Here is a 22,316-nt window from a genome sequence, read left to right on the forward strand (position 1 = left end):
GCTGATATGCTTGGGCCATGTCCAGTTTCCCAAAGACCCAGGTGCCCGCTAGTGAGGCCAGAACATGGCTGATGACCAGCACCGGGTAGGCATGGTCTTGCAGCGCTTTGTTTAGTGTGCATTTATAGGCCGCACAAATCTGAACGTCACCATTTGGCTTAACTGGGGTGACTATGGGTGTTTCCCACTGGGCATGTGGTATGGGTTCTAGCACCCCCTGTGCTACCAGGCAATCTAATTCTGCCTCAATCTTGGGCCACAATGCAAACGGGGGCCGCCTGGCTTTCATTCTGATGGGCCGTGTGGTGGGGTTTAAATCAAGTGCAACTGGGGAACCAGTGTAGCAGCTGAGCATGCCATCGAACACCCCTGGGAATTCATTATGGACAGCATTAAAGTCCTGCAGCCACACCTGGTTCACCCCTGTTACTCCAAACCCCAGGGGCCCAAACCAAGAAAGTCCCAGTAGGCTCGTAAGCCACCCTTCCACCACCAGCACGTCCAACACCCCGTTGAAGTTCTTATATTGTACCCTGAATTTGCCCCATCCCCTGATGGCCACCAGGTTTTTTTGGAAGTCCCATAGGGAGAGGCCTAGTGGTTTTTTCAGAGCATCTGCAGTGTCTCCACCAAAATGATAGAGAATGGAGACCCAGTGTCCAATTCCATTTTACAGGGGGACTCCTCTATCACCACAGTCACATGCATTTTGTTAGGGGCGTCAGGGGCCAAATTCATTACCTGATGCTGGTGGTGGTTGATGGTCAGGGTGTGAAGGTCCGTCACTTCCTGGTGTGCGGCTGGCCTCCAGCAAGTTCCCTGGGAGTGGTAGACACATGCAAGATGGTCGGCTTTACTACAGGTCCAGCAGATTGCGTTGCATAACCGGCAGGATCGGCGCTCGTGGTCTTCCCCACAGCTGGCACAGGGCATAGGAGTGCTGGTCTTGACAGGTACTTGCATGGAGGGTCGTGCGGCTGGAGTGGTTGATTTGCACACATTGGGTATCGTACCTGGTGAGCTTCCTCGTTGTCCGAGATGTCGGAGTCTTGGTCGGTGATGGCCTGGTTTGCAGTGGTGGCCTGATGATCCCATTGGGATTTCTCAAAAGTGGTGGCAGCCTGGAGTGCCTTGTCAAGCTTGATGTCCTCCAGTCCGACAAGCTTCCTTCGCAGTTTCGGTTCCCGGACCCCGCAGACGATCTGGTTCAGGAGGGTGACCTAGATGGCTGGGAACTCACAATTGATTTCTAGCCGACAAATGTCGGCTAAGAAATCAGCGGCCGATTCTCCAGACCTCTGGGTGCGTGCAAAGAAGTCCATCCACATCGCCATTTTGGAGGGCTTTGGCATGAAATGGTCCATCAGAGCTTTTACCAGCTCGTTGTAGGTGGCAGCTTCCAGGGTTTTCGGGATGATGAGGCTTTGGACTCCGCATGTGCTTAGCAGCCAGGATTTCTTCAAATCAGCATTGTCTGTTCTCTGGATCTTGAAGAAGTGTTCCAGCTGTTTGACCCTGGCTTCCCAGAGTTCGGGATGTGTTGAATCATAGGTGGAGATTTGTCCCAGAGTGGCAGCCATGTCTTGAGCTGGAGCATTGTGGGGTGTGGAGTTCTGGAGATCGGTGTGCAGTGCGTTGCTCTCTGCTGCAGAGTCGGAGTCAGGCTCACTCATCGGTTCTAGGATCCTCTCCTTCCATTGTCCAAAGATGCGAAGCTAGGTTATTTCACATGGCCACATGGAAGGGCGAACACAACACTTAGGGACTGAACTCAGAGGGTTGCTGTTGTAGACACATTTTCATCAGTGTGAGACTCATCCTGTGGAATTCCCCAAGGCTCTGTCTTATTCCCCAGTGCTATTCAAATGCTATATAAAACCTATAGAACAAATCATTCTGTGGTCTTGGAGTTGGAGGTCATCAATACCCAACTCTATATTTCTTTGTCCAAACCATCCAGTAATGCTGTAGAGGTCCTGAGCCAGTGCCTGGCTGCTGTGGTTAAATGGTTAATGGTGAACTAGCTGACACTGAATCTTGACAAGAGAGCGGTGATGCTGATTGGGAATGGTACAGTCTTGGAGGGCTCCTTAAATTCAACCTGGGAACTAATTATTAACCAACAGACCAACTTCAGAGTAACATGAATACTTTGCCTAATTCCCGTTAATAACTAAGCTCCGGCAATCTGTGCCAGATGAAGTTTCCATGTTGTCTTTGAGGACAGTCCCATGCAGTGTGCTTCAAGATAGCCTATCTTTGAGTTTACTGTGGCATGGATCAGCCTGGTCAAGGAAGGGAGTCATCTTTCCAGTTAAATGAAGATAGAAAGAAGCATATTTTGCCACTGAATTGCCTTGCTTTATCAAGGCATATTACAAAACTTAGCAATGCAATAGAAACAGCATAAGACATTTAATAAGCACTGTAATAAAATTGGATTACGAAGTTAGAAAACAACGCAGCAGACCAGTATGCATTGGAGCCTGGCAATCTCCTGGAATTAAAACTAATTTCCAGACTACAGAAATCAGATCCCCTGGAGGAAACGGCTGCTTTGAAGGGTGGACTGCATGGCATTATGGCTGCGATCACCCTCCCCCCCAAATAATCCACTTTCAATCCACTTTCCATGCACTTTCCAACTGGATTTTGCCAGTTCACACAGTAAAACCCAGTTGGAAAGTATAATGAAAGTGGATAGAAAGTGGATTATTTAGTGTGTGTGATTGCAGCCCATATACCGCTGAGGTCCCTCCCTTTATGAGACACTAAAATATTAACTCTTTAAGTAGTCTGAAAGATAAAAAGATAAAACCTTAAAAGATACTAAAATGTTAACTCCTTCAGTAGCTTAGAAGGTGTTCTCCAAGAACAAACTGTGCGACTGTTTCCATTAAGGAAACAACCACTTATGAAGATATGCTACATCCTCAGTTTCTTCCTAGTGTCACAAAATTTGAGGAGGAGGGAAAGAAGCATTGAAAAAAAAATATGCCACTCAGTATTTTTGAAAATGGGGGAAACATGCTGCTTAGCTGTGTTTACCAGCTTTTTTCAGACTAGTTCTTCACTGGCAAAGAATAAAACTCCTGTTTTATTTATTCATTTCAAGCCAGTGGCTTCCCTCGAACTGAGCCCTGAGTCATGAACTTCAGAAGGCTCATCTCTGCATTGTTTAAATTGACAGCACTGCATGGCTAACACATCTTTCCTCTTCTACTCCTTATGAGTTGATACGTTTGAAAGCCTTCTGACACCAAGTGGCACTATAATCTGGAGAAGAGGTAAAGAACACTGCCAAAAGCTGTCATTTCGAGCTTCTGTGCCTTAGTCTAAGATTAACCCCTGAATGAAAGCAAGATGACAATGATACTAAAACTGATATACCCCTTAAATAACACTGGGATAAAGATAACATTTTAAATTTGCTGTTGAAAAAGTGAAAGCTTTTGAAAAATAACAGAGAAATTTGTTACTGAGAGCTAACTCAAAAGCAGTTCTTCTTACGTACCATTCCATTGTTAAGTCAAGTATTTTAAAGTTCAAGTTATGTGTCAAAAGGGCTTTAAAAAGAGTGAAGTAAGTTATAACTATGGACGGAGGTTCATGACGTTGTACAGGAGGCAGCAATCAGCACCATCCCAAAGAAACAGAAATGCAAGAAAGTAAAGTGGCTGTCTGATGAGGCTTTACAAATAGCAGAGGAAAGAAGGAAAGCGAAAGGCAAAAGTGAAAAGGAAAGATTTACCCAACTGAATGCAGATTTCCAGAGAACAGCAAGGAGAGATAAGGAGGCCTTCCTGAATGAACAATGCAAAGTAATAGAGGAAAACAATAGAATGGGAAGGACTAGAGATCTCTTCAAGAAAATTGGAGAAATCAAGGGAGCGTTCAGTGCAAATCTGGCTATGATAAAGGACAAAAACGGTAGGGACCTAACAGAAGCAGAAGAGATTAGGAAAAAATGGCAAGAATACACAGAAGAACTATACAAGAAAGACCTCAATGTCCTTGACAAACACGACGGTATAATCACTGACCTTGAGCCAGACATCCTGGAATGTGAAGTTAAATGGGCCTTAGAAAGCATTACTAACAACAAAGCTAGTGGAGGTGATGGTATCCCAGCTGAGCTATTCAAAGTCTTAAAAGATGATGCTGTTAAAGTGCTGCACGCAATTTGCCAGCAAATTTGGAAAACGCAACAGTGGCCACAGGATTGGAAAAGGTCAGTATACATTCCAATCCCAAAGAAGGGCAATGCCAAGGAATGTTCAAACTATCGCACAATTGCACTCATATCACACGCTAGCAAGGTCATGCTCAAGATCCTACAAGCTAGGCTTCAACAGTACGTGGATAGAGAACTGCCAGAAGTACAAGCTGGGTTTCGAAGAGGTAGAGGAACGAGAGATCATATTGCCAACATTCGCTGGATTATGGAGAAAGCAAGAGAGTACCAGAAAAATATCTACTTCTGCTTCATTGACTATGCTAAAGCCTTTGACTGTGTGGATCACAACAAACTATGGCAGGTCCTTAAAGAGATGGGAGTACCAGACCACCTCACATGTCTCTTGAGAAACCTGTATAAGGGCCAAGAAGCGACAGTTAGAACCGGATACGGAACAACTGATTGGTTCAGCATAGGAAAAGGAGTACGACAAGGATGTATACTGTCACCTTGCTTATTTAATATATATGCAGAGTACATCATGCGAAATGCTGGCCTGGATGAATCACAAGCGGGAATTAAGATTGCTGGGGAAAAGATCAACAACCTCAGATATGCAGATGATACCACTCTAATGGCTGAAAGTGAAGAGGATCTAAAGAACCTCTTGCTCAGAGTAAAAGAGGAGAGCGCAAAAGTGGGCTTGAAGCTCAACATCAAAAAAACTAAGATCATGGCATCCGGCCCCATCACTCCTTGGCAAATAGAAGGGGAAGTCGTGGAAGTAGTGACAGACTTCACGTTCCTGGGATCCCAGATCACCGCAGACTGTGACTGCAGCCATGAAATTAAAAGACGCCTGCTCCTTGGGAGGAAAGCGATGGCGAACCTAAACAGCATGATAAAAAGTAGAGACATCACCCTGCCAACAAAAGTCCGCATGGTCAAAGCAATGGTATTCCCAAGTTGAGCAAACTCTGGAGGACAACAGAGTGCAGAAGGGCCTGGTGTGATGTGGTCTAGGGGGCCATGAAGAGTCAGAGTTGACTGTGCAACTTAACAACAACAGCAAAAGTTATAACAAGGTTAAAATTGGGGACGATGATAGAATTCAGTGTTGGAGCTTCAGGTGATAGGAATGCAATAAAGGAAATTCTTGGGAAGGGGGGGGAGATTAGGGAGGAGAGGAAGCTCATTTGGGATGTGATGCCATAGAGCCCACCCTCCAAAGCTTCCATTTCTTCAGGGGAATTGGAAATCAGTTATAATTCTGGGAGAATTCCAGGCCCTACCTGGGGGGTTGACAACCCTGTTCCTCTCATGAACTGGAATGAAGGCCATATATGCCTTCAGATATGCCAGATATGAAAAGAGTTACAGTTTTATTTGCTTACCTGAAGTCTCTGACAATAATGTGCTCTATAATGGATCTCTTTCAGCATTTCTGGCCTGGTTTAGTTTTGCCAGCTGCTGAAGAAGCTCATTTCTCCAGAACTCCAGCATATAACATCTGGATTTTCCCCAACCCCACTGTTCAAAAGACCAGTTGCTTCTTCTTTATTTCTTTTTAGCTAGTCTCATAAGCTAAGGGGAAGAAAAGCAGAAGATCACAGAACCATCAGTTAGGAAAATGCAAGGACTGGGATGCATGTCAAACAATGGTAGAGTATTGAAAAAGACAGTGGTCTCCTTTAGGTCTGGAAGTGAGAGCCTAACCACTTCTGCTGTCATCACTTTCTTCATCTTCTCTTTTGCCCGATGTTCACAACTACCCAACCCCATTGCCAGGTTGGGTTGCCAGGTCTCCCCTGACCACCGGAGGGGGATGGGGAACTGGGTTGCCAGATCCAGGTTGGGAAACTCCTGGAGATTTGAGGATGGAGCCTGGAAAAAACAGGGACCTCAGCAGAGTACAATGCCACAGAGTTCACCCTCCAAAGCACCCAATTTCTCCAGGGGAACCAAGCTCTGTAGTCTGGAGATGAGCTGTAATTCTGGGGAACCCCAAGTCCCAATGGGAGGCTGGCATCCCTATTGCCAAGCACCTGCTGCTACTTTTTTCTTGTCCTCCATTTCCTGGCAAGATTCATTTCAATTATCATTATAGGTCTACTAAAGAGCAGTGACAAGTTCTGGCAATGCCTATGAGACTGATAGCATTGGAATAGGTGTCTGATGGTTGTGTCAATAATATGAATAATTGAATTGACTACTGCAACATCTTGTCCTCTAGTTTTCTGTTATTGTCCCTCACTTCTATCCCGGACTCCACTGCCAAAATAATTTGTCCCCCTTATACTTTTGACTATGTGACACACCTTCTTAAATCTTTAACACTGGATTCTTTTTAGCACCTGGATCACGTACAGTACAACTTCCTTATTTTTGCTTTCAAAGTGCTTTGTGACCTTTCCCCACCATTATCTCTTCATTCCCATAGCCCAGGGCCACTGTCCTCAGTGATCTCTCAATCTTTTATCCTTGCCATCACCTGGAACTGACTTCCAGATCCCTATATTATGTCACCTCTTTGTCTTTCATCAAATGACTCCCCAAAACCCTCCTTGAGGTGTTTGGAACAACCTCTTACACTGCAATCTTATGCTGCAGTCAAAGCCCATTGAAAGAGATACTCTCATAAGCTAAGGGGAAGAAAAGCGGAAGATCACAGAACCATCAGTTAGGAAAATGCAAGGACTGGGATGCGTGTCAAACCATGGTAGAGTATTGAAAAGGACAGTGGTCTCTTTTAGGTCTGGAAGGGAGAGCCTAACCACTTCTGCTGTCATCACTTCCTTCATCTTGTCTTTTGCCCGATGTTCACAACCACCCAACCCCATTTCCAGGTTGGGTTGCCAGGTCTCCCCTGACCACCGGAGGGGGATGGGGAACTGGATTGCCAGATCCAGGTTGGGAAACTCCTGGAGATTTGAGGATGGAGCCTGGAAAAAACAGGGACCTCAGCAGAGTACAATGCCACAGAGTTCACCCTCCAAAGCACCCAATTTCTCCAGGGGAACCAAGCTCTGTAGTCTGGAGATGAGCTGTAATTCTGGGGAACCCCAAGTCCCAATGGGAGGCTGGCATCCCTATTGCCAAGCACCTGCTGCTACTTTTTTCTTGTCCTCCATTTCCTGGCAAGATTCATTTCAATTATCATTATAGGTCTACTAAAGAGCAGTGACAAGTTCTGGCAATGCCTATGAGACTGATAGCATTGGAATAGGTGTCTGATGGTTGTGTCAATAATATGAATAATTGAATTGACTACTGCAACATCTTGTCCTCTAGTTTTCTGTTATTGTCCCTCACTTCTATCCCGGACTCCACTGCCAAAATAATTTGTCCCCCTTATACTTTTGACTATGTGACACCCCTTCTTAAATCTTTAACACTGGATTCTTTTTAGCACCTGGATCACGTACAGTACAACTTCCTTATTTTTGCTTTCAAAGTGCTTTGTGGCCTTTCCCCACTATTATCTCTTCATTCCCATAGCCCAGGGCCACTGTCCTCAGTGATCTCTCAATCTTTTATCCTTGCCATCACCTGGAACTGACTTCCAGATCCCTATATTATGTCACCTCTTTGTCTTTCATCAAATGACTCCCCAAAACCTCCTTGAGGTGTTTGGAACAACCTCTTACACTGCAATCTTATGCTGCAGTCAAAGCCCATTGAAAGAGATTACACTAGAGCAACTTTACATGTGATTGCATAATCAGCCCATTCTCTCTGTTGAAATTAACCCTAAATACTTCTTGTTAAATGAACACATCTTCTATTATAGTGTATCTTTATTTCTGTATCTTTCCCCTTCATTAAACCCCTTATCTCAAAGTTCAGGCTGTAAGCACCTCAGGGCAACGACCTGTGTTCTCATACTCTAAACAGCACCATGCAGACCTAATACAGGAATAATAAGCCAAGTTGGAAATTTTTCTGCTTGGCATTTTCTCCCCCCAAAGTATCACCTGTGATTCATAAGTTAAGTGGAGATGATGCAACTGGGGTCTAGCCTCCAGAACATTATAGTTTGCTTTGCTCCAAAAATTTATTTTTGATTAATATACTACCGCATGAAGCTTCTTATCAATCTTCAGCCTATAGCAGAATATTACCTCGAGTGGTAATGACCACTTAACAATGACAAATGCCATTTATCACTTATGATATATGATTCCATTATGCTGAAAATGCATTGTGAAGCCTTCTATGAAGTTCACATGAAATTACAGGCACATAATGCATCCTTATTTCTGTCCTGGCTTCTTTGGAGGGGGGAAAAGCTTCTATTCCTAAACCAGTAGAAAAGAGTAAGAGTCCATTAGGACCTTAAAGGCTGCAATCAGACTGGGATTTTGGCCTGACACAGTTGCTCTTCTCAAACAGATTAAATGGGCTTGGTCACATATCCACATCTGTCAGCTGTTCCACAGTTGTATGCATCCCATCGTACAACAAAGTTGGAAATGGAGTAAAACGCCACCACATAACATGTGATGCTTTCAGTTCCCCACACATTCATTGCATGTGGGTGGATGTCGAGCTGTGAGGGAGCACATGCAGAATGTATTGGCAAACTGAACCCGTCAATCTATTACAAGCAGGTGTGTCATTCTCCCCCCTGTGTGCACAAGTGCCTAGGTGCCCCATAGCCATCCAGCACCACACAGGTGCCCAAACGCTCGAGGCAAGTGCAGCTGTCCACAGTGGCAGGGTCTTCCTCATGCTGCCAATGCTGCAAAATAGTGTGTAGTCCCTGTGTGTGGGGGGCACATGGCTAATACCACTGTCAACTCAGGCTCACATCCATTGCCTGGCTTCCAGCCCCAGATATTCAACTTCCACTAGGCCAGTGTCCTCGGAGCCACACACCCAAGATGGTAGCCATCAGAGGAGCATGTGAATGATCCACTGAGGCCCCCACATGATATGAAGTCACCTTGAGGTGTGGTATCTGACTGATATTCTCCATCCCTGATTGGAGCTAAGTCATTTAACTCACCCCCAAACCACCAAGCCGCCAGTCTGACCACAGCCAAAGACTAACAAAATTTGTGGTAGAGTATGAGCTTTCATGAGTCACTGCTCACTTCTTGAGATACAAATTTAGAGTCCAGTGGCACCTTTAAGACCAACAAAAGTTTATTCAAGGTATGAGCTTTCCTGTGCAAGGCACACTTTTTCAAATAAACTTTTGTTGGTCTTAAAGGTGCCACTGGACTCTAAATTTGTTCTACTGCTTCAGACCAACACGGCTGATCACCTGGAACTTTCTTCAGATACAGCTAGAACATGAGTCCATCTGTCCTGTATATTGGAAAGTGGAGTGATTTCAGGTGCCAAATGATGTCAAAAGAAGCAGTCGGTGGAAGAAATAAAGGCATCTAAGTGTATATTCTTCTGTGTTCAAAAAAACGGAAGGGAGGACAGCAACAATACTAAACAGTGAGCATTCTCAAGGGGTTTTTGAAGGGGGGAAATTGCATGTGTGGAGAAGAGCCACTTTATGAAAGGGTATTACATAAATTCAAACCAAATAACAGAAAGAATAAACTGGCAGTTACAAAAATGCACAAAGCAATTAGGGTTGCCAGCCCCCGCATGGGCAATTCCTGGAGGTTTGGGGGTAGAGCCTGGGGAAGGCCAAATTTCAGGGAGGTAGGGGACCCTTAGCAGGACATAATGCCACAGAGTTCACCCTCCAAAGCACCCAATTTCTCCAGGGGAACCAAGCTCTGTAGTCTGGAGATGAACTGTAATTCTGGGGAACCCCAAGTCCCAATGGGAGGCTGGCAACCCTATTGCCAAGCACCTGCTGCTACTTTTTTCTTGCCCTCCATTTCCTGGCAAGATTCATTTCAATTATCATTATAGGTCTACTAAAGAGCAGTGACAAGTTCTGGCAATGCCTATGAGACTGATAGCATTGGAATAGGTGTCTGATGGTTGTGTCAATAATATGAATAATTGAATTGACTACTGCAACATCTTGTCCTCTAGTTTTCTGTTATTGTCCCTCACTTCTATCCTGGACTCCACTGCCAAAATAATTTGTCCCCCTTATACTTTTGACTATGTGACACCCCTTCTTAAATCTTTAACACTGGATTCTTTTTAGCACCTGGATCACGTACAGTACAACTTCCTTATTTTTGCTTTCAAAGTGCTTTGTGGCCTTTCCCCACTATTATCTCTTCATTCCCATAGCCCAGGGCCACTGTCCTCAGTGATCTCTCAATCTTTTATCCTTGCCATCACCTGGAACTGACTTCCAGATCCCTATATTATGTCACCTCTTTGTCTTTCATCAAATGACTCCCCAAAACCCTCCTTGAGGTGTTTGGAACAACCTCTTACACTGCAATCTTATGCTGCAGTCAAAGCCCACTGAAAGAGATTACACTGGAGCAACTTTACATGTGATTGCATAATCAGCCCATTCTCTCTGTTGAAATTAACCCTAAATACTTCTTGTTAAATTAACACATGTTCTATTATAGTGTATCTTTATTTCTGTATCTTTCCCCTTCATTAAACCCCTTATCTCAAAGTTCAGGCTGTAAGCACCTCAGGGCAACGACCTGTGTTCTCATACTCTAAACAGCACCATGCAGACCTAATACAGGAATAATAAGCCAAGTTGGAAATTTTTCTGCTTGGCATTTTCTCCCCCCAAAGTATCACCTGTGATTCATAAGTTAAGTGGAGATGATGCAACTGGGGTCTAGCCTCCAGAACATTATAGTTTGCTTTGCTCCAAAAATTTATTTTTGATTAATATACTACCGCATGAAGCTTCTTATCAATCTTCAGCCTATAGCAGAATATTACCTCGAGTGGTAATGACCACTTAACAATGACAAATGCCATTTATCACTTATGATATATGATTCCATTATGCTGAAAATGCATTGTGAAGCCTTCTATGAAGTTCACATGAAATTACAGGCACATAATGCATCCTTATTTCTGTCCTGGCTTCTTTGGAGGGGGGAAAAGCTTCTATTCCTAAACCAGTAGAAAAGAGTAAGAGTCCATTAGGACCTTAAAGGCTGCAATCAGACTGGGATTTTGGCCTGACACAGTTGCTCTTCTCAAACAGATTAAATGGGCTTGGTCACATATCCACATCTGTCAGCTGTTCCACAGTTGTATGCATCCCATCGTACAACAAAGTTGGAAATGGAGTAAAACGCCACCACATAACATGTGATGCTTTCAGTTCCCCACACATTCATTGCATGTGGGTGGATGTCGAGCTGTGAGGGAGCACATGCAGAATGTATTGGCAAACTGAACCCGTCAATCTATTACAAGCAGGTGTGTCATTCTCCCCCCTGTGTGCACAAGTGCCTAGGTGCCCCATAGCCATCCAGCACCACACAGGTGCCCAAACGCTCGAGGCAAGTGCAGCTGTCCACAGTGGCAGGGTCTTCCTCATGCTGCCAATGCTGCAAAATAGTGTGTAGTCCCTGTGTGTGTGTGGGGGGGGCACATGGCTAATACCACTGTCAACTCAGGCTCACATCCATTGCCTGGCTTCCAGCCCCAGATATTCAACTTCCACTAGGCCAGTGTCCTCGGAGCCACACACCCAAGATGGTAGCCATCAGAGGAGCATGTGAATGATCCACTGAGGCCCCCACATGATATGAAGTCACCTTGAGGTGTGGTATCTGACTGATATTCTCCATCCCTGATTGGAGCTAAGTCATTTAACTCACCCCCAAACCACCAAGCCGCCAGTCTGACCACAGCCAAAGACTAACAAAATTTGTGGTAGAGTATGAGCTTTCATGAGTCACTGCTCACTTCTTGAGATACAAATTTAGAGTCCAGTGGCACCTTTAAGACCAACAAAAGATTATTCAAGGTATGAGCTTTCCTGTGCAAGGCACACTTTTTCAAATAAACTTTTGTTGGTCTTAAAGGTGCCACTGGACTCTAAATTTGTTCTACTGCTTCAGACCAACACGGCTGATCACCTGGAACTTTCTTCAGATACAGCTAGAACATGAGTCCATCTGTCCTGTATATTGGAAAGTGGAGTGATTTCAGGTGCCAAATGATATTAGCAGGCAAATGACAATAGTAGGTGTGATTAGATTAGGTACGATATGCAGAGAAATAGTAGGCATGGAAAAATCAGCATTGGTAAGGAGACAGGAAACCTAGGTCTCAGTTCAGTTCAGGTGGATGCATTATCTTGAGCTTTGTTATCAGTTTATTTATTTATTTTTTGTATTTATAGCCTGCCCTTCCCACAAGCAACATCCAGTAGTACAATAACTTGAGTTAAAATTTAAACATACTTTAATATACTTTAAACTGGTGATTACAACCCAAGAATGGAATTGGATGGTTGTGAGGGATTCCTTGACTCTCCAATAACACATGAGTGATAGTCAGCTGTTAGTAAATGGGTGACAACAAACCTCAAGGAGCCATACCTAGATGCCCGCTGCCTCAGCCAAAGGCCTGGCAGAACAGCTCCATCTTACAGGCCATGTGGAACTGAAGATCCCACAGGGCCTTGATCTCATTGGGGAGCATGTTCCACCACTCAGGGGCCAGGGCAGAAAAGGCCCTGGCTGAGACAAGATGGATGTATTTTGGGCCAGGGACCACCAGAAGATGTTGATCCATCAAGTTTAAAGCTCTTTGAGGCATATATGGGAAGTTGTAATTCAGCAGTCTCTTGATCTATTCCTAAACCAGGCATAATTATTTTTGTTTTAAAAGAAGACCTGATCAATAAAAGGAAATTGATAAAAATTTAGCGTACATTTCCAAAGGTTTCACTTCTCACTACTCTAAACAAATATCTATGCATTTCTTTGTAGCTCATTATTGAATTATTTTGTATTTATTTTAATCTATATATTGATTGTGCCCTATGGGCATGTAGGGGCAACATTTCTGTGTCATGTAGTATTTAAGATCATAAGCTATGAATTAGACATCCTTGGTTAAGTTTCTATCATAACCATGAAAGCACTGGGTGTTCTTGGGCAACCTCAAGACCCTTTCTCTCTGAGCCTAATCTTATTTGACATGCTTTGCCAGACCAGGTATGAATTTCAGAACTTACAACTGGATCACGTTATGACCTCCTTGTGAAGGGCAGTGGCACAAAAAAGAATATGCTGATATAGGATATATTCGACAAATGGAAGTGTTATCCAGTAGTCTTTTCCACATGGAACCTGTAATATGTGAAGGGCCCCCACAGTACATTACAATACTAATATAATCTTATATATATTTAAGGAAAGCCGTGCTCCCGACAACTCACCTTGCCTCCCATTGGCCACTGGGTAAACTGCCTTGGTATCCTATTGGCCTGTCGCACCAGTTCCTCCATTCTTACACCTCCACTTTTGACACATTGCACCTTGGGAGTTGTAGTTCTTTTTTTTTCTTTTTAAAAATAATTTTATTTATGAATTTTTCACATTAAACAACAGACAAACAAACACTACATAGACATAAATTATTTTGTGCTTTTCCACAACACAGAACAGCTAACCATTCATACAATAGATACCTAAGCAAATATCCTATTCTTACTGTATTCTTATTGTGGTGAGTAAAACCATCAAGATTACATTCTTTTAGGACATATATACACCCTTAACCACCTTACAGATTCATAATAACAGCTTACAGCATACTTATCAAATTAATATGTTTTCTCTACTCTTTGTCTTACTCAGTATTAACATCTTTACCTCCATTCCCATCCTTGGTAGTCAGGCTATGATACCCCAATTAATTACACTTTCTAACATTGCAGGCGTTTTGTAATCAATATACATAAATAATAATTACACAAAAAGATATATACTTCCCCCCTTATTAAAGACAGCTCTCATTATTTTCGCCAAGAATTTCCCGACCCAGAGCTGGCCACTGTACTACAAAGATCAATCCCCCTAGAGTAAATGGCAGCTTTGGAGGACAGAATCTATGACATTAGATCCTCACTGAGCTCCTTCCCCTCTCTAAAGTCTGTCCTCCTCAGGCACCACCTCCAAACATCTTGGTTTCTTTGGCATCTTTCAGTCTCTCCTCACAGGAACATCTGTGTTTGGTGCTGGCAGGGGGTGGATGGGGCCAGAGCTCTCTGGAGCGCAGCTCCAGGAGTGTGCAGCCCAGGGGGTGGGGTGGTCACATGACCAAGCCCCGCCCCCTTTTCCCAGCAGGCCTCAGTCAGTGCCACAAGGACGCCAAAGGAGGAAGGTAAGCCTGCCTATCTCCTCCTTTGCTTCCCAGGGTACGCCTGCCTATCTCCTCCTTTGCTTCCCCGGGCCCTCCTGAGGTCTGCCCCCCCATACTGTGCTTCCTGGCGCTGCGGGGAACCGCGGCGCCCCGGGAAGCACAGCCACCCAGCCCAGCGCTTTCAGGGGCTGCAGAGATCTGCAGTGCCCCGGGAGACCTGGCCACCCCTCCCCCCGCTTCCCGAGGCCGTGGAGATCCGCAGTGCCCCAGGAGGCCTGGCCACCCCTCCCCGTGCTTCCTGGGGCTGTGGAGATCCGTGGTGCCACGGGAGGCCTTGCCACCCCTCCCTGCGCTTCCCAGGGCCACGGAGATTCACGGCGCCCCGGGAGGCACGGCCACCCCTTCCCGTGCTCTGTATTCTTGGTGCTTGGGGGGGAACAGTGGGAGGGCTTCTGGTGTCCTGGCCCCACTGCTGGACCTCCTGATGGCCCCTGGTATTTTTGGCCCCCATGCAACAGAGTGTTGGACTGGAGGGTCCATTGGCCTCATCCAGCATTGGCTTCTCTTATGTTCTTATGTCTGGGGCAAGGGATGCTCTGTATTCTTGGTGCTTGGGGGGGAACAGTGGGACGGCTTCTGGTGTCCTGGCCCCACTGCTGGGCCTCCTGATGGCCCCTGGTATTTTTGGCCCCTGTGTAAGTGAGTGTTGGACTGGAGGGGCCATTGGCCTGATCCAGAATTGGCTTCTCTTATGTTCTTATGTCTGGGGCAAGGAATGCTCTGTATTCTTCGTGCTTGGAGGGAGAGTGGGAGGGCTTCTGGTGTTCTGGCCCCACTGCCAGACCTCCTGCGGGCACCTGGTATTTTTGGCTGATGTGTGACACAGAGTGTTGGACTGGATGGGCCACTGGCCTGATCCAACATGGCTTCTCTTATGTTCTTATGTCTGGCGCAGTGATGCTCTGCATTCTTGGTGCTTGGGGGGCAAGAGTGGGAGGGCTCCTGGAGTTTTGGCCCTGCTGGTGGACTTCCTGAGGGCACCTGGGTTTTGTCCAGTGTTTCCTCTAAGTGCAAGGTAGCTAACAGTTTTTTAGCCTCCGGCTCATGCATTTTTGTCTTAATTCAGGAAAGATGCCTCCAGAGCAAACTAATTTATGCAGTAGCCAAATTGCTCACTCATAGCTTTAATGCAAGTCGCTCACAAAGGAGCATCCCAGGATGTGATATCAGAGTCATGTGACAGGAAGAGGGGGAGCTGGACCATAACCAACAGACCGAAAGGGCCAAGGACAAGAAACAAAAAACAGTCATCAAGAGATTCCAGTGATGTCAGGGGGTGTGGCCTTATGACACACTTCCGGTGATGTCAGGGGGTGTGGCATATGCTAATGAGTTATGCTAATGAGCTCTGGAAGCTCTTTTTCTACAAAAAGACCCCTGGCCGTGCTGGTTCTGCTGTAGTTGTTTCTGGAGTGCCCTTTCCTCACCGGCACTCCTCTGGGACAAGAAGTGCTTCATTCTTCTTACCTCTGCAGATGGTGCTGCATCCTGACTGAAACAGGTTCAAAACTAGCTGGTAGTAACAGTCCATTGTGTCTACCACTACCTTACCCATAGTAAAGAAGCTGGAGGTCAGTTCAGTGTGCATGCCCATGAAAGCTTATACCTACAATTAAACTTTGTTGGTCTTAAAGGTGCCGCTGGTCTCAAACTTTGTTCTGGAAATCAGTTAAGTGCTGGCTTGCAGCAAGCCCCTGGCTCCAGCACTCTGCACCAACCTCTGGGGATTTCTGCAGCATTGGGAGAAGGCAGAAGAGCTGCAGATGGTGGGGAGGAGCACAGGAGGAAGCATTTATTTGCTTTCAAAATAGGGGATGGGGAGAAATCCACCCCCTGCCCCCCTGCGAGCCCCTTTGCAGTGCCTACAAAACAGATATAGGTGAGCTGGCCTCAACTTTAGCCCTAATAATTGTGTAAGTGCACAGCCTGTTTAGGAGCTGCGGTGGCTCAAGTGGTTAAGACGCTGAACTGCAGGCTGTGAAAGGTCGGTAGTTCGAGACCCGAGTGTGCCGCATGACGGAGTGAGCTCCCATCTCTAGTTCCAGCTCCTGCCAACCTAGCAGTTCGAAAGCAAGAAATTGCAAGTAGATAAGTAGTTGTTTCTGGAGTGCCCTTTCCTCACCGGCACTCCTCTGGGACAAGAAGCACTTCATTCTTCTTACCTCTGCAGATGGTGCTGCATCCTGACTGAAACAGGTTCAAAACTAGCTGGTAGGAATAGTCCATTGTGTCTGCCACTACATTCCATACCCGTAGTAAAGAAGCTGGAGATCAGTTCAGTGTGCATGCCTATGAAATCTTATACCTAGAATTAAACTTTGTTTGTCTTAAAGGTGCCGCTGGTCTCAGACTTTGTTCTCCCTCTTGGGCAGGCACCTAAGAAAGGAAGGAAGGTTTGTTTTGTTTTGTTTTTCCACCATTCTCAGCTGGTGGAAGAAAAGAACCTGCTTATTTTACACATTAGTTAATTTGAAGGGGGTGATTGGGACGAGGAGGTAGCTGGTAAAATTCATGATAAAGGGGGAGATTGGAGTTGGGGTACAGTGAAATCGATAGGGGGTGTTGCAAAATCGATAGGGGGCACTGCCCCCACACTAGCTACAGCCCTGCCAGGAGTGGAGGCCCCTGGATGGGGCTCAGCTGGCCTCTGGCTTTGGCTGAATCCAGGGCTCACCTGTGACATCCAAAGTTGCCTTCTCCCCACTCAGTTGACAATGGCTGAGGTGGGTGTTGTGGAGGCAGCAAGGGTGAGGGGGAGTGAATGCCAAGGGGTGGGGGTGAGAAGACAGCAAGGGTGAGGGAAAGTGAATGTCAAGGGTATGGGGGATGGGTGGGAAAACAGCAAGGTGGGGAGTGAATGCCAAGGGTTGGAGGGTTTGGGAATACAGTAAGGGGGAGAAGTGAATGCCAAGGGTTGGGGGGTGGGCGGGAAGACAGCAAGGGTAGGGGGAGTGAATGCCAAGGGTTGGGCATGGGAAGACAGCAAGGATAAGGGTATTACTGGAGTGTCAAGGGTGTGGGGGTAGTTGAGAGGAAGAGGGAAGGAAGTTGATATAAAGGGAATTGCTTCCTTCCTTCCTTCCTTCTTCCTCTATCAATCTTTCCTCTCTTTTCCCCCTTTCCTTATCTGCAGTCTACCCCATAGCTTTTGCCCCCCATTTCTTCTCTGTCAATTTACCCCTCTTCTCTTATAATCTACACCCATTTCCCCCTTTCTCCCATTCCCCTCCCAATAGGCGCCTTCTAAACATTCCTTGTGGAGCTGCGGTGGCTCAAGTGGTTAAGACGCTGAACTGCAGGCTGTGGAAGGTCAGTAGTTCAGCAGTTCGAGACCCGGGTGCTGCATGATGGAGTGAGCTCCCATCTCTAGTTCCAGCTCCTGCCAACCTAGCAGTTCGAAAGCAAGAAATTGCAAGTAGATAAATAGGTTTCCTTGCCTCTATCTTTCCCTCCCCAGCCCCCCTCCCCCCCGCCAAGTCCAGGGCACTCGCCCAAAGCCTCTTTCTAGAGCTCATTGTATTTATTCCCACAATGAGCCTTACTCCTAGACAATAATAATATAATAAAATACGGTATTGCTCCTCTGTTCCATGACAAAAAAGTGCTACATCATTTTATACAACATGCAGGATAATGATTCCTTGCCTCTAAGCATATTGTGCACTAATACAGAAAACTAAAGAGTTTGCTTAACAGCAGAAGGTTACAGCCATGGTTCTTTACTCTCTGCCAATGTCCTCCCAGGCATAAATATGGGAATTGACAACATGGTTAGAGATATAATGATGGGGCTTCAGATTTTGGTGGTAAAACTTATGGGGAAAGATAGCTAATAATAGTTCATATTGATCTGTAATCATGTGTCCTATTATGTATGTAATTTCATGGACACGGGATCCTGAATACTGGGCCAAACTGCACATCCAAAATGAAATCAATTGTCATCAGTCAGCTGATTCAAGTAGAATGAAGCAAAAATCTCTTCTATGTTCTTTTATAATTATAATATAATGCTGGTAATGTGTCATCAATCTCTGACCTTTGTAATGTTGTGAATAGGTTTCCAAAGCAAAAGGGAATATGATACAAGAAAAGAGGGAAATGACAAACATAAAAAGTAAGACAGAAAATACCAGTGTGCTAAAGTCAGAATATCAATCAAAACTCTGGGAGACTGTGGTTCAAACCCCCACTCTGCTGTAAACCCCTGGGCCACTTATGCATTCCCTGCCTAGTGTTGTTGTAAAGATAAAACAGGGAATAGAGAATGATGTATCTATGTCACCCTGAGCTCCACTAGTAGAAGAGTAGGATAAAGATGTACTAGATAGATAGCTTAGATAGAAATCAAACAACCCAGAAATTATATCTCAAAGAAACAGTAGACATTTTATCTTAACAAGTGTTATAAAAGCCTTGGACTTCCTGTGGATATGGACTGGAACAGTTCTTTCCTTTCTAGTTTTACTTATCTTACCATAGCTGCCTCATAAATGCTCATTTTAGTATGTTTAGGGAATTGGCATGACATGTAAGTGCTATGAGTTTTCTTTTTAAATTAATCTAGCATTTCATAGTCTGCACAGAAAAAAACAGTTTGGAAAAAAATGAATAGTTATTGGAATGGAAAGACATTTGAGGCTAGTTCTGGAAACATACGCATATATAAATATGTATGTTAATGCCTACGAAATGCCAGCTGTCTGTGCAAGCAATGCTGTCTCAATAGAATTTTATCTCTCTAAGATGAGCACTTGGCTGTTCTATTTTTAAATTTTCAGGAGTAAGTATTAAGTTTAACCTCATTTTTTTCGCTTCCCTACCAGCTTCCACAAACATCTGCGATTTCATCTCATATTTTAAATTGCAAAAAAAAAGTGTTATGCAGAAGACCAAGAATGTTAAAATCTTGTTTATTTTGTAGGTGGAATAGGTTTATACACTTTCTGATCTCTTCTAATTCTACACCCAGCTTTAGGCACTACCTTTCTCTGCCACCATAACAGATGATTGTTTTTAATTGGGGGGGGGGGTTAAGCTTGATAACTTCAGGTGTATGTGTGAGGGGGGGAGGCATGAAATGGTGCTTGAATTCAGTTCCTCCTTTCCCCAAGACTATTTGAGTGGCCAAAACTATCAGAATGGTGTTTGCCAGGTGTGCATGGTCTAGGGTTGCCAGGCCTCCAGCTTTTTTCCCACTGCAAAAAGTGGTGATGGGAGAATTTTTTTTACAAAATGCCCCTGACCTCTGCACTGGTACATCACTTCGGGTACAACCCAGAAGTGACACTGGTTTTACCATAGAGTATCTGGTGGTTTTTAGAGCTACCCATTGTCACTTCTGGGTTGTACCAGAAAGTGACATAGTGATGTTAGCGATGTCACTCTCAATTTCCCTGACCCCCCCAATCCTTGCACTGGTTGCCAGAGTTGGCCTGGCAACCCTAAGTCATAATCTGATCCAGCAAGAGTCAAGATTTCAGGTGTTTATGTGTGGGTTCTTCATGTTAGCGGAGTTGGGGAAATAATCTAAGTCCACACATGCAGTTTTGCTTTCAGTACAATTTTACTGCAACAAGAGGATTTGCTGAAAGCATTAACTAGGACGTCCAATAGCAGAGAAACCTTCAGGATACAAGAACTTAGGGAGAGAAAGAGAGCACAATGAGAGGTGGGGGAAACAAGATGAGCATTGAAGAAGCCCTGAACAGTACAGAGATTACACCAAGGCTCCTACTGGAGTTCAAATGGAGCAAACACACACAGTGCTAGTATTTACTTTAATGTACTTGTCTACATGCTGTTGTCTCTCTAACAGTTTTGAATGCTCATTCACCAAAGCAACCTACATATAGAAGCCTATTCCTGCCTATTTCAGGGGATAGGGTAGACTGTTATAATGGTAGGCAAAAGCCAATGAATCCAAATTTGGGCTTCAAAAAGAAAAGGCCTTTAAAGATGGTTTAAAATTGTTAATGAGATGCTCACTGAAAGACAATGTTCCATCTGCACATGGGTTATTCTACCGATTGCTCTGTTTGCACATCAGACTTTTTGTGCATATGGATTCCCAACTTGAACATAGCTAGATTTTTTTTGAGTGCTCTCCATACTGAGAAAGAATCACTTCTGAATACTAACCACTGAAAATAAACGAGAACATACCTTGTATAGTCAATTCCAAGTACTTGTAAAGAAGATTAGGTGCTTTTGTAAAGCATTTCATTAACAAGTCCTCTGAGAATAAAGAGCAAAGATCAGAGTGATTGGAACATCAAAGGAATCTTAAATACCTAAGGAAGAGATATTTAAAAGATATCACATCAATAATTTAGAATGGTAATAGCTACAGTAATCTCCCCCCTTCTGTTTGGAACTGCATCTATTTTAGAATTTTTTTGATAAAACAATCCTTCTGATCAGCTGTGATGTCACAAAGAAGGCATACCATTCCTTGAAACCCTGTGAAAAATCTAGGGCTATACATTTTGTATTACATTACAAGGCTATGGCCATGGAAGGGGGAGGAAGCACTGAACAGTCTATTACTAAAACAATTTATTTCAGTTTTTCAAGAAATAAAAAGCCATTTATTAAATTCATGAAATAAAGTACTTTTTTAAAAAACTCAACCTACGACACATTTTCTCAGCACACACATGCAAGATACCAAATTATACCAGCTTGATATAACCAGTTCCCCAAAGAAGGATTCATACAACATTGATGTTATGTCTTGCATCTGTGCTTGATGTTATGTCTTGCATCTACATCATAGTAGGAGTTGTTGTTCAGTCACACAGTCGAGTCCGATTCTTCGTGACCCCATGGACCAGATCCCGCCAGGCCTTCCTGTCTTTCACCGTCCTCTGAAGTTTGCTGAATTTCATGTTCGTTGCATCTATGACACTGTCATCTCATCCTTTGCCGTCCCCATCTTCTTTGACCTTCAATCTTTCCCAGCATCAGGGTCTTCTCCAGTGAGTCCTCCCTTCTCATTTGGTGGCCAAAGTATTTGAGCTTCAGTTTCATTATCTGGCCTTCCAGGGAACAGTCAGGGTTGGTTTCTTTTAGGATTGACTGATTGGATCTTCTTGCAGTCCAAGGGACTCTCAAGAGTCTTCTCCAGCACCATAGTTCAAAAGAATCTGTTCTTCGGTGCTCGGCCTTCCTTATAGTCCAACTCTCGCAGCCATACATGACTACTGGGAATACCATTGCTTGGACCATGCGTATTTTTGTTGGCAGGGTGATGTCTCTACTTTTTATCATGCTGTTTAGGTTCGCCATCGCTTTCCTCCCAAGGAGCAGGCGTCTTTTAATTTCATGGCTGCAGTCACAGTCTGCGGTGATTTGATGACTAGGGAGCCATGTACCTGATGTTATCTGCAGGTCGTCTTGAAGAAACAGGCTCTGAAGAACTGCTCTTCCAAAAGCAGCATCAGTTTTAGCACAGTGCATCACCACCAGGAACTTCTCAAAGGCTGAAGTCAGTGAACCAATAGCAGACCTGCAGAGATATGTCACCAAGTATCTGGAGAAAGTGGCAGAATCAGGAGCCATAATGACCCTTTCACAGTACTAGCTTGCTTGATACGTTCGCATCAAACTTTAAAGCCAGGCATCTTTCCCGGCATTTGAAAGACATGTTTGCACTCACTGGAGAAAACCCTGATGCTGGGAAAGATTGAAGGTCAAAGAAGACGGGGACGGCAAAGGATGAGATGGTTACCCCAGCAATCTTAATTCCCACTTGTGATTCATCCAGGCCAGCATTTCGCATGATGTACTCTGCATATATATTAAATAAGCAAGGTGACAATATACATCCTTGTCGTACTCCTTTTCCTAT

This window comes from Gekko japonicus, unplaced genomic scaffold (assembly GCF_001447785.1).
Source record: "Gekko japonicus isolate JY-2015 unplaced genomic scaffold, Gekko_japonicus_V1.1 scaffold132, whole genome shotgun sequence".
NCBI lineage: Eukaryota > Metazoa > Chordata > Lepidosauria > Squamata > Gekkonidae > Gekko > Gekko japonicus.